The sequence below is a fragment of the Amphiura filiformis genome, chromosome 7 (assembly GCF_039555335.1).
Source record: "Amphiura filiformis chromosome 7, Afil_fr2py, whole genome shotgun sequence".
Classification (NCBI taxonomy): domain Eukaryota; kingdom Metazoa; phylum Echinodermata; class Ophiuroidea; order Amphilepidida; family Amphiuridae; genus Amphiura; species Amphiura filiformis.
The window spans coordinates 43,314,041-43,325,949 of record NC_092634.1 but is presented as its reverse complement, the minus strand read 5'-3'; the positions used below and the strand labels follow the sequence as shown (position 1 = coordinate 43,325,949).

Genomic DNA, 11,909 nt, shown 5'->3' with positions numbered 1-11,909 from the left:
AGATAGTTACAATATGATAGGGCGAATGTTTACTAAAACCGAAACCGTGCGTATGAATTTTGGTACTATTACAACAAAAATGTCATATAATGAGAGAAAATGTACCATTTTGAAGCATCAAACTCTAAAAAAGTACTTTGTTGGCTATATAACTTGATCAATTTCAGCGATTTTAATGCAGTCTTTTCGAATGCCATGAAAACAAATAGTTCCTCGTCGTATTTCAATGTATCGCCCAGGCCTATTAGTGGTCTTTAACCTTTAGGATATTTGGTTTAAAAGATACAGGGTTAGGTGCACTAAGTACAAAAAGTGAATATATCTCATTAACCAATGATCCTACAGATATGCGGCCACTGACCTTTTTGTTCCTTACGACCGGATCATTTTCCCAAAGTTACAGCCTGATCGCAGCAACTTTAAATTTGACCTGACCTTTGACCTCACATGACCTTTGCGGTTTTATACTCCCCAAGAAATTTGACCTGACCTTTGACCTCACATGACCTTTGCGGTTTCATACTCCCCAAGAGTCAGATATCATTTTCCCCGAGTTACTATATATTTATTGCTTTTAAGCTTTCCCGCCGGTCTTTCCTTTTAAAGGGAATTTTATCAAAGCGTCAGATCAGTGCCCCAAACGAACGAATTTCTCAACACGCATGCTCAATTCAATTAATAAATCAACCTCTATGCAGAAAACAAATTATCGTTGTTTCTAAAAACACTATTTTCTCTGAAAATAGTGAAATTTTATGTTTTTTATATTACACACTATCATCGCTTGAATATTTGTTTTAATAAAAGTATCATAAATATATAAATGAAGGTAATTATAATTTACTATATTCAGGCTTTCCCCATGTCCTCACGTTCGATTCAGAAGTAAACACTAATACCTCGCGCCTCCCGGCGCGAGGAATAAACCTATTGTATTGTGTGTGTAGTTTTTTTCAATTCACCAAGACCAAAAAATTCTTATGGTGCCCTCAAGTGGGAACAATTGGGGTAGGTCAGTCGGATTTTTTTTTTGATTTTTTTTTAAAAGTCCGCACAAAATTAAATAATGCTTCTTCCATTAGGGACATTTGTCAATTTTGACTACTGGATACTTGGCAGATACTCAATCTAAGACTAGTCTTAATAAAATATTAGTTTTAACATACCTGTAAAAATCGTCATTATCATTTTTTTTTAATTGAGGGCAACACAACATTTTTTTTGGCCTTACATAGAGAGCTATAAATTTCTTCAAATTGCCTTCTTTGTTAACAAAGGTTGTTTTTAGAGTTTATTCAAATTATTCAAACGCGTGGAATGAATGGTAGAACTATTTCATTGGCAATATATTTAAATGTCAAAGTTCTTTGTTTTTTATGTCTGAACTATACAAGGCATTAACAGCTGCTATCGGTAAGATAGCGCTGATGGGTTGGCGCCAAGATAGTTGTTAACCTCCCGTTTGAAGCTCAGCCGATTCTGGTTAGAGGTAATTGATCCAGGTAGAGCATTCTAAAGGTGAGCTGAGGATGGAAGGAAAGATCTATGGTGGCTGTCCAGGTTGGATCTTGAGATTGTGACAGCTTGGTCGTGGGATCTGAGAGCGCCGCAGACGAGGATTAATAATCATACGATCTGGTAACAGATGTTGAAGGAGTTCTGGAGCTTCGCCATAGAACATCCGATGAAATAGAGTGATGGCTACCGCTGCTCTTCTATATCTCAGGTGCTGTATTTGATGGTTCTTTCCATCTGCTTCTGAGATGCCAATGATGCGTACCGCTCTTCTCTGTATAGCATCAAGTTTAGAGAAGTGGGTGGAGCACCCATCCATGCAGTGCTGGCATATTCCATCTTGGGTGGAATCATGGTCTTGTTACTCTTGTATATCGTTGCTCTCTGAGAAGCAACAAGGTATGGGTCGCACAACGAAGGAGACCGAGACTTTGGCTGGCTGTTCTTGCCATCTTGTCCACTACTGGGGTCCATGGCAAGTCTAATTTACTTTGAATATGAATGTACGGGTGAAAATCCTACTTTACCTGTCATTGGATAATTAGCAACCTTTTAATTTGAAATGAAGTATATATTTTTACTACACCACTATTGTTTGCTTTTTTTGTTTGTTTGTTTGTTTGTTTGTTTGTTTGTTTCCAGAATTATCCGAATGGGTAATAATGTGCACCTGCTTTGGAAACCTACCGTGCCGCTGAAACTTATACTTAAGTAAATACCCCTGACCACAATGGGGTCGATCATTCTTTTTGTAGATGATGAAATGCATTATAATGTAAAAGTGGGGGGATGACGAATAACCTAATGCTTGTAAGTACAGAATAAACCAATCAATGTAAGTTCTTAGTTCTTAACTTTTAACAATAATTTGATAAGGACATCTTCGCCCAGTGTTGTGTATTAACAACAAAAAATAAAGATGGTGATCGTTCAGGAACTACCCAGCTAAAGGGTAGACTAGTTATTGTTGGTTGAAGCAGCCAAAAAACGATTTACATTACATTTACATTTACATTGCTTGATTTATTGTTGTTAATGAGTTATGTACGTTAACACTAACCATGTACACCAGAAAACCTCGAAACTCAAAATTTGAAACTCGAAACTCGAAGATTATCAACACACTGAGCCACAAAAGGTCACAAATTAACTCGACTTTGAAGAAGCAAAGTCTTGGTAGAAGTAACGAAAAAACAAAATAAATAATATAAATATGTAAGTTTATATTACAACTGAAATATTAAATGAGTAAATATAAATTCGCAACCTAAATGTTGATGGAACAATGGGTACCGCAGCAATGCAATTTAGTACGTTTATGTCAAGCTTTGAAAAAAAAAAAAAACAGATTTGTTAGATTTCCGCTTTCTATATGCATGGCCATGACGGAACTATATATATACAACGGTTTTAGACGGAACTATACAACGATTTTAAAGTAATTCAATGCAAATCAAAAAATAAACACAACATTATTATTATGGTAAGCAAAATTACTAAATCTTTACCCAAATTATGCATGTACGAAAATGATTAATTTTAAAGTATCCTAAAATAATAAATTCAGATGCAAAAAAAAAATAACAACTAACCTTTAGAGCTGTCCGACTGTCAACAGCTATTCTGATTCACGTACAATCATGGGGTACTTCAGATTTATTGCCACTCCCTGGTGATCCGTTGATTATAAGGACACGGTGTAGTGGTGCAGCGGTAAAGGTTTTTACGTTTCTACTCGTATTCGTGGTTGTGGGTTCGAATCCCGTCAACGCCAATGTGTAGTATGTACTTGACCAAGGCACTATATCTCGCTTGCTTCACCCCACTCAGGTGTAATGGTGCGCTGTTAGGGATACTTACAATATAAGTGTTGAGAGTAGCTGCGCTCTTGTTTTAAGCGAAATGATTCTGACTTATCGCAGTCCAGGATCTCAGTGGCCGCGGAATCAATTATTCGTGTATGCTGGGGTCCCCCGGTGAACAGGAAAAGTACACGTTAAATCGTTATTTCATTTATTTTGATCCGAATCACGCTTCGGCAAAATAAGGTAATGCATCTATATTAAAAGAATTGGGAAATCCCACTCTTTGGCTGTTTATTATGTGTCAAGTGCAAAAGTGCATTAGCTGCTGTATTAATAATTGCCTAAGATATATGTGAAAGAATGCGTAATGCATGCACTAGTACACTAAAAAAAATAGTGCACTCCAATTATACAGGGTGTTCCAAACGTATTAACCAACTACAAACATGGTGGTTTCTTAGTTTGGCACAGAGATAACTCGTGCAATTTAATAGACACACGCCAAATGTGACATATTCAGAAACCCACAGATATTATACATAATCTGCGGCGAAACATTTGGGCATATTAGTTTCAGTTTTATGCAGATACATGAAAGCACATAATACATAAGCATAGTGTGCAAAACATAAATGGTCACCCAAGCAAAATATAAATGATTTAATTACTTAATATTAAATGTAGATTATAATAGTGCAAAGACACTAAGACAAGGATAAGGACAAGACTTTGATGTACAGACAAGACAAAACGAAGACAAGTGAAGAGCATGAATATTGGCAAGGCAACATATGCACACAAAATACACACAATAAGTGTACAACACATCTTCAGTATCCACTACCTCCTTTCAACATCTAGACCAATTCATCCCATTCAATTTAATTGCAAAATTTAACAGTTCGCATAGACCATCAGGATGATTATACACAAAAAAGCGCAGTGATTTATAGTGCGCTACGCACACTCAGGCACAACGCCTAGACGTTGATCCACAAGCCTCAGCACACTTTACAGGTTGTCGCTTACCACTACGGCCCCACATCATTCCATAAACCATTTAAAAACAAATCAGGGACTTTGCTGTTACCAGAAGCGCACACCCTAGACATTTCACAAATCAGGATCATCTCCCCGAGTTTCGTACGGGTTACAACGAGACAATTAGCAGCAAGTTCCAGGGGAATTTCAAGCTAACTCAATTTTCACGAGAACATATTAGGCACCGCCAGGGTTCGAACCCGCAACCTCTCGCCCCATAGTCGAACGCCATAACGATTGAGCTAACTTGACTGCAAGTTACAACATAATGCGTATTAATGCTTTGATTTTATTCAGAAATCAAGACATCTTGATTAAAAGCTATCTCCTGAAGTGTGTAATATTATATCTTTTATTTTCTCTGCTCTGTCGCAACACTCCTCCACCAGGACTGTCAGGATATAACTCTCAATGATTCGCCTTGGATGAGGAAAAATGGGGCTCAATATTGAACATGACTGTCTTTTTTGTTATTGTCACTTCAAGCCCAAGGAAAACAATAAATTATTTTGCATTAAAAGTGTTATAAAGTGTAGGCATATTTTAAAGATTAAATGCCAAATTTGATCTTCAGATGGTGCTTCATCAGGGGTGAAAGTGCTATTTGAATAATAACCATTGTTAGATTGGAAATTCTATGAAGAAATTATTTTAATCTATCATCATCAACCATATCATGACAGAATAAGATGGGATTTTTCGTCGAAATTGCACCAGTAAAAAGGTTGAAAAGCAAAGGTTAAATCCGACTATCCCTAGTATTATATTATTCGCTTTTGTTGAATTTCATGCGGTTGGGGATTGCGCTCTTCAAATAATTTACAAAAATTAAATAATTGATTGCAATATAGCGCCACCACCAGAAAAAAAAGTTAAATCTTTGAAAAACATTCATAGGTGGCGACGGCAACAATCTCTAATATTCATTATGTTGACTTGAAAGAGCTAATTTTTTTATTTTGTTCATCTGATATGCAGTGATATTATGTACAAACGTAGGCCATAATTAGTTAAGGGCCAATGGTGGCACTCAAAAAGTAACCTATTACTTTTCTGACTCTACACAGATAAGAGAGCCAGAGAAGTTTGAGAATGGTGCTTGGTTAATTAATTCGAGAGTGCTGCTCGCGAATCTTTTGTTTTATGGGTACTTTCTTGAAAGTGGTCAAAAGTCCTCAAGGGTTGGCATTGAAGGGTAACACACGGGTCAAAATTCAAAGGTGGTCAGTTTTTACTCTACTTAGGGAAATACTACAAAAAGGTCACCCCTTCCCACCACGCAACATACCCTATTGACCATGACCTATATATTTTGTAATGTGATGCGATTGGGGATTGCGCTCTCCAAATAATTTTTAAAAATTAAGTAATTAATTGTAATATAGCGCCACCACCAGAAAAACGTTAGCAAAAAAAACATTCATATGTAGGTGGCGACGGCAACAATCTCTATAACTCATTATATGTCAATTTGAACGAGCTCATTTTATTTGGTTCATCTGATATGCAGAGATGGTGGCAAATTTATTCTACTCAAAAGGTAAACTTTTACTTTTCTAACTCTACACAGATAAGGGAGCCAGAGAAGTTTAAGAATAGTTCTTGATTAATTCGGGAGTGCTGCTCGCGAATCTTTTGTTTCATGGGTACTTTCTTGAAAGTGGTCAAAAGTCCTCAAAGTTGGCATTGAAGGGTCACACATGGGTCAAAATTCAAAGGTGGTCAATTTGTTCTTTACTTGAGGGAAATACTACAAAAAGGTCACCCCCTTCCCACCACGCAACGTACCCTATTGGCCATTACCTATTTTGTAATGTTTCCTATGCAACGAAGCATGCTATAGACAACAAGTTCTAGACCACTGGTAAACAAGGTTGTTTAGTTTTTTTAAGACAACTAACTCTCAATTGCTGGTACCCAGCCCCTGTACGTTATGCGTATTTTCTTGTATTATTCAGGGATGTCAGTGAGTGTCAGGCAAATTGTAGAGCAGACAATTGGACTATTTTCCAGTTTTCAGTTCAACCTAACCATGATCAGATTTATTTTGGTTTCTAGTTTTAATTTCTATATTGTTTCTATATATGTTTGCACTCAAATATTGAGACAAATAAAGCTGACAAAGAAGAGAAATGGTATGGGTTCCCAATAAGAGTGTGTTATTCCCATCACATGTGCATATGATTACATATTAAACGCCGAAACTTTGATATCAAGGGTTCAGAATCAGAAAGCCTTAACTCGCTTTTTGGCCATTTTGAGATTTTGGTACCAATATAATCACCAGCACCCACAGATTCTTCCAATCATAAAGCTATAACCAATCAAACTTTATATACTTTATATTACAGATATATAGCACAATTCTGCTTAGACACATCTCAATATAACCAATTGCAGTTGGACAGAAAGCCTCAACTCTGAGTTAAGGCTTTCTGGCCCGAGCTCAAGTATCTTTGGTCAAACACTGAGATAAGTCTTTCTGGCCTGCACAATTATAATATATTGCTATATATATGTGTGTGTACATTCCAAAGATGACACAGTTTAACCGTCATGCCATTTGAAGTTAACATTATTATTTTAACATTAAAATGTTTAAGTGCTGTTATTCCATCCAATACTATTCCATCTAAAAGTACTTTTTTGAGTGTAGTCACAGAGCTAAACACCTCAAATAAAGAAGGTACGCAGTAATATGTATCCTGTCCTACACCAAAACCTGCTACCTGTTTTCTACCAAACACTCTAAATTGACCAAAATTGATACCTGTATGTGAAAGTTGGTGCATTTTCAAAAGCTGGAAATCAAAACGATGCACGTGGTCAAAATTGCTAAGCGTGGTCAAGCTTGTTTGCCCTCGATGGGCTCCTGTCGACTATCCCAAGTGCAGGTACAATGCGCGGTCTATTCAATTATTGAAATGTATGGATGAATGATGAGATTCAAGGTTTAGCACATCGAATGGAACAATGCTAGAAAGCAACTTGTTGTGATAACGGGGAAAACCATTTTAAATAAAGTCCAGGTTAAAGTTTAAAAAGCCTTACACATGCTAATGCAAATAAAGACCATAATACCCGCGCTCTGGAACTGTTTCAACTTTTAAATGGGTAGGCCTATTAACAAGTTGCTTTCTACCATTTACGACAGCATGGTACATACAATTTAAAAAGCACCTTAAAGATTCGTAGAAGCATGTTTTCAGATTTTATTAAAATGGTTTAAACATAATAATGACTCTGTTCATAAAGATTTTTAAAAGAGAGAGAGAGAAACAAAAGTGTCATTTGAGTCCTGCTGATTTGTTGCTGTTTGTAAAAATGGTTCAACTCAATATCTTGTATGTTTGGTGTTTCCCACGGCCACACATCGGCGCCTCATTCTCATCTCTCCATGCGTTTCAAATTAACAATTGAATAAAACGCGCATTGTACTGCCACTTGGGATAGTCGGCAGGGGCCCATCGCGGGCAAGCAAACTTGACCACGCTTAGCAATTTCGAGCGCGTGCATTGTGTTGATTTTTATTCCGCGGCTCACATCTACGCCATTCTCCTCTAGTTTAGCTCTTCGTTTTAGCTCCACATGTCCTTTAGTTCATGAAGCATATCCCATTTTTCTTCAATCTCTTGGTCTATTCCCTTCCATCCTTGCTTCTATCACATCTCTCATAAGTCATCAATATGTGCAGTTCAATTCTTCTTTCTGCTCCCGATGTTACTTATTATTAATCTCTCGTTTCCCACAACATTTAACACTTCCTCATTTGTCTTTGTCTTTACCATGTTTACTTTTTTAAATATTCTCCACACCAACATTTCAAACGCTTCTTGTCTCATCACATTTCTTAACTACCGACTTTGCCATTCTCTTCTTCATGGCCTAGCTTTTGGTAAGCAGAACTTTGTTTTTATTGGATGCCTTATTAACCATGACAATTATTGCTCTTATTTCCGTCCATCCTCTATAAGCAAATTACCCACGTATTTGAACTGCTTGTCCTGCTCCGCCTTCTGGCCATCTATGATGATGTTTACATTATGGCTCTATTTTCTTGTCATCTTCATCACTTTTAGTCTTCTTTATGTGAATTCGTGTATCGTAGTATTTTCATTCAAACTGTCCATCAATCTTTGTAGACCTGCTCCGGTACTGTACTTGCTTGGTCTTTTGCAATCACACATCCTTTAATAACTCCTCTCCAACAGGTATACCCTCTTCTTCTTCCATTGTCTTTCTCATCACCACACCCCGGGGGGGCACTCCCACTTTGGATTTGACGCGTATGTAGCGCTGTTAAGACCCCCTTTTTCAGCGTCGCTGTCCCCCAAAGACCCCATATTTTTTTTTACGAACACATGCTCTGTCACCCGAAGACCCCCTATTTGTCCTTATTTTTCAATTTGAATAGCAATTTTCATAGTTTATCACTGATTTTGTTACTTATTTTTGAAAAAAACAAAGAAATGTGAAGCCATTTAGAACTAGAAATTTGATGTTCGAGGTTTCATTTAAAAAAAAAAGGTCATGTTCGCACCCAAAGACCCCATATTTTTTACATTTTGCTCTCCCCGAATGCCAAATCATGCTCTCACCCAGTGACCCCATATTTGTTACATTTTGCTCTCACCGAATGCCCCTTACCCCTATATCCATTTCATATTGAAGTGCCCCCCCCCCCCGGGTCACCACCATCACTACATATATTGAGAAGAGCACCGGTGGCAGTGGACATCCTTGACGCACTCCTCGCCCAACTACACAAAAGCCTATTATATCACTAAATCACGGAATTGTTAATTTGTTTCTTTGTTCTTGTTTCTAATACTTAAAGGATGATGTTCCGATTTCATGCTGATCCCACCTTGGTAGAATGACATTGAATCCCACTCCCCCTCCTAGCCTTTAACATTTTGTGGCGATATTTCAATCTTATTTGACGTGGAAGCCACAAACAGGTGATATGAAGGCACCATAGAATACTGTGTGACACTTTTTGGTTTTAAAAATGGAAACAAAACATGAAGTACACTAGTCAATGATAAACATGATGGGCTTACCACTCTCCACTGATACAAAACTTCCCAATTTGATGAGGGGAATCGGGATGAGGTGAGGTTTGTGAATAGAACCATCCGCCTTTAAATCAATACAGTAACAGCATGTACATGCCAATCTCGAGTGATTTATTTTCTCATGATCCTGAACAATCTGGGCACAAATCTTCAGATTGTTCTGCGACTAAGTGGAGTTTGCATTTGATCAAATCCGGCTATCAGTAACTACAATAATAGAAAGGAAAAAAGGGTTCACTCCTTTTAATAAAAAAAAAACTACGAGCATTTCTCTTTCAATTGTATTTTTTAATACTTTATTCATTACAATACAGTATTCTCATGCAAATTTGCCAACATAATTTTATATTACTTTCATATATAAATTCGTATAAAACGATGTAAAGTGTATGTACATTTAATACAAATTCTTATTTACAGTTTATAGAACCTTGGTTTGTGAGATGGACAGAGATAGATACACATACATGTATGTGTATGTAATTTTGTGCAGTAAAGAAAATGTATATATTCTCTGTCGGATTGTCCTCGCATATTTGCAATACTAAACTTCTACAAATATTGTAACCAGTCAATGGTTGGTATTGTGACCAGACAATGGTTGAAAGGAATAACATTCCAGTAAATTTTACTTGAACATAAATTATATATATTATTAAACAAATTCAAAGTATAGACCTCTGGCAAGGCTAACCGTTACTACTTAGTTTCACACCATACCATCACTTACGATCATTGGGTGTACCGATCATCAGACGGATAATTTGTCATGATTTCAACTGAACAGAAATGTTTATACATGTATATACATTCTGTGGTGTCAAAACCATGACAAACCAAGCCAACCAGAACAGTCTCTACTCCAAAAGTAGTCGAGAGTGCTCAACCACTAAAAATAGTGGAGGCGTTTAATAACAGCTCACCTTAGCTCACATGTAATGGGGTTAAGCACTCTATAATTCCAAAGTTAATCACTTGTAAAGTAAACTTGTTATATTATTAAACATATTTTTAAGATGTCAATGACCTAAAACAAAAGGTAAATATCATAATTTAGTAAACCTGTGGTCTCATTCAGAATAAGACGATACATTATTTACTAAGTTTGACCAAAAATTTGAGGTACGTATAAAACTTGTGCTGAGGTCAAAGAGTTAAAATGTTAATTTAAGTCAATACCCCTTTAATGTATACAACAAAACTATACCGTAAAGATTCTTATAACATTTTCGATTGCCTTTTCTACTAATTTGAATAATGAAATTATACACAGACTATTAATGCACGAAACTAATACACGGATATAAGGCATTGAATATCAATTATGTTTGAAAGTGAGAATGATTATCAATTACTTGACTGTTCATCTAAAATAATCATCCATTGTTTCGGACTTATGAATCATCTGACCGTAACTAAACATATTGTTTAAATTCATTCATGACCATATCTATAATGTATGGCTGCTTCAAGTAAAAGTGTTGTTTGAAGAGTTTTGAATTGACGGTTAATTGGTATATCAAGATGACTAAGGGTTTTTCGGAATAACACTTTGGCCAAACCTTTAAATAACATATAATGTATGGTTACATAAAAGTCATGAAAACGTTTTCAAAACATTTCGTATGAAAAAACCCTTTAATAACATATTTTAAATGTTGTCAGAATGTTTTTGCAAAATATATATATTTGGCATACAATTGTGCAAAATATGTTGCCAACAATAATGTTTTGCAACAAGTTTTCATAAATGTTTTTGAACTATATCAAACGTTTTATATACCCATTATATTCCCTTTATATAACTCAACATTTAAATGTTTTCTGTAAACCGTTTTGTGTTTTCTGGGATTGTATATACTTGGATATAAATTGAAAACTTTCGAAATATAATTGTACATAAGGCAACTATTACTATAACACATTTAAAGCAATAAGTAATTTGATGTTCCCAGCCAGCTGTTGCAGCATTAGTCAAAATGTAATAGGGCGTGTTATTTTTAGGTGATGAGGAATGTGATATATTGATCCTATTAATCATTTTATATGAAAACAATAATGGTGTCAATACTTAATGCTTAGATTGAAACAAAGAGATAATGGATTCACTTTAGCAATTGATATATAGACATTATTATGCCTATTGTGATTCAATTTAAAGCATCATTTATCATGCATCGTGTTTACCTACTTTATTTGATGAATATGGGAAAGAAAACGAATTGAGCATATTCGCTATTATTTATTTATACTATAAATAAATAATACATTTCACTTGAATCTGCAATTTCTATACTATAGCTAGCTGACATGTATGTAAATGGGGCTTCCAACTTTAATTTTTGTTGTTGTTTTTTGTTTTGTTTGTTTGTTTGTTTGTTTGTTTTTTGTTTTTGTTTTTTTTTCATTACAAAAAATACATAATGACAATGTTTATATGACTTATCCTGCACTTTTAGGCAAAGTTTGT

General features: G+C 35.7%; 1 protein-coding gene across 1 annotated transcript in view; it reads right to left on the bottom strand.

Annotated features, from left to right (window-relative positions):
* The window catches only part of LOC140157871 (leucine-rich repeats and immunoglobulin-like domains protein sma-10), a 10,891-nt gene extending 7,291 nt beyond the window's left edge, over positions 1–3,600 (bottom strand). The window contains exon 1 of the mRNA XM_072181119.1: positions 3,108–3,600. The gene's annotated coding sequence lies outside the window, so the exon portion shown is untranslated. The remainder of the gene's footprint in view (positions 1–3,107) is intronic.
* Between the last annotated feature and the right edge of the window lie 8,309 nt (positions 3,601–11,909).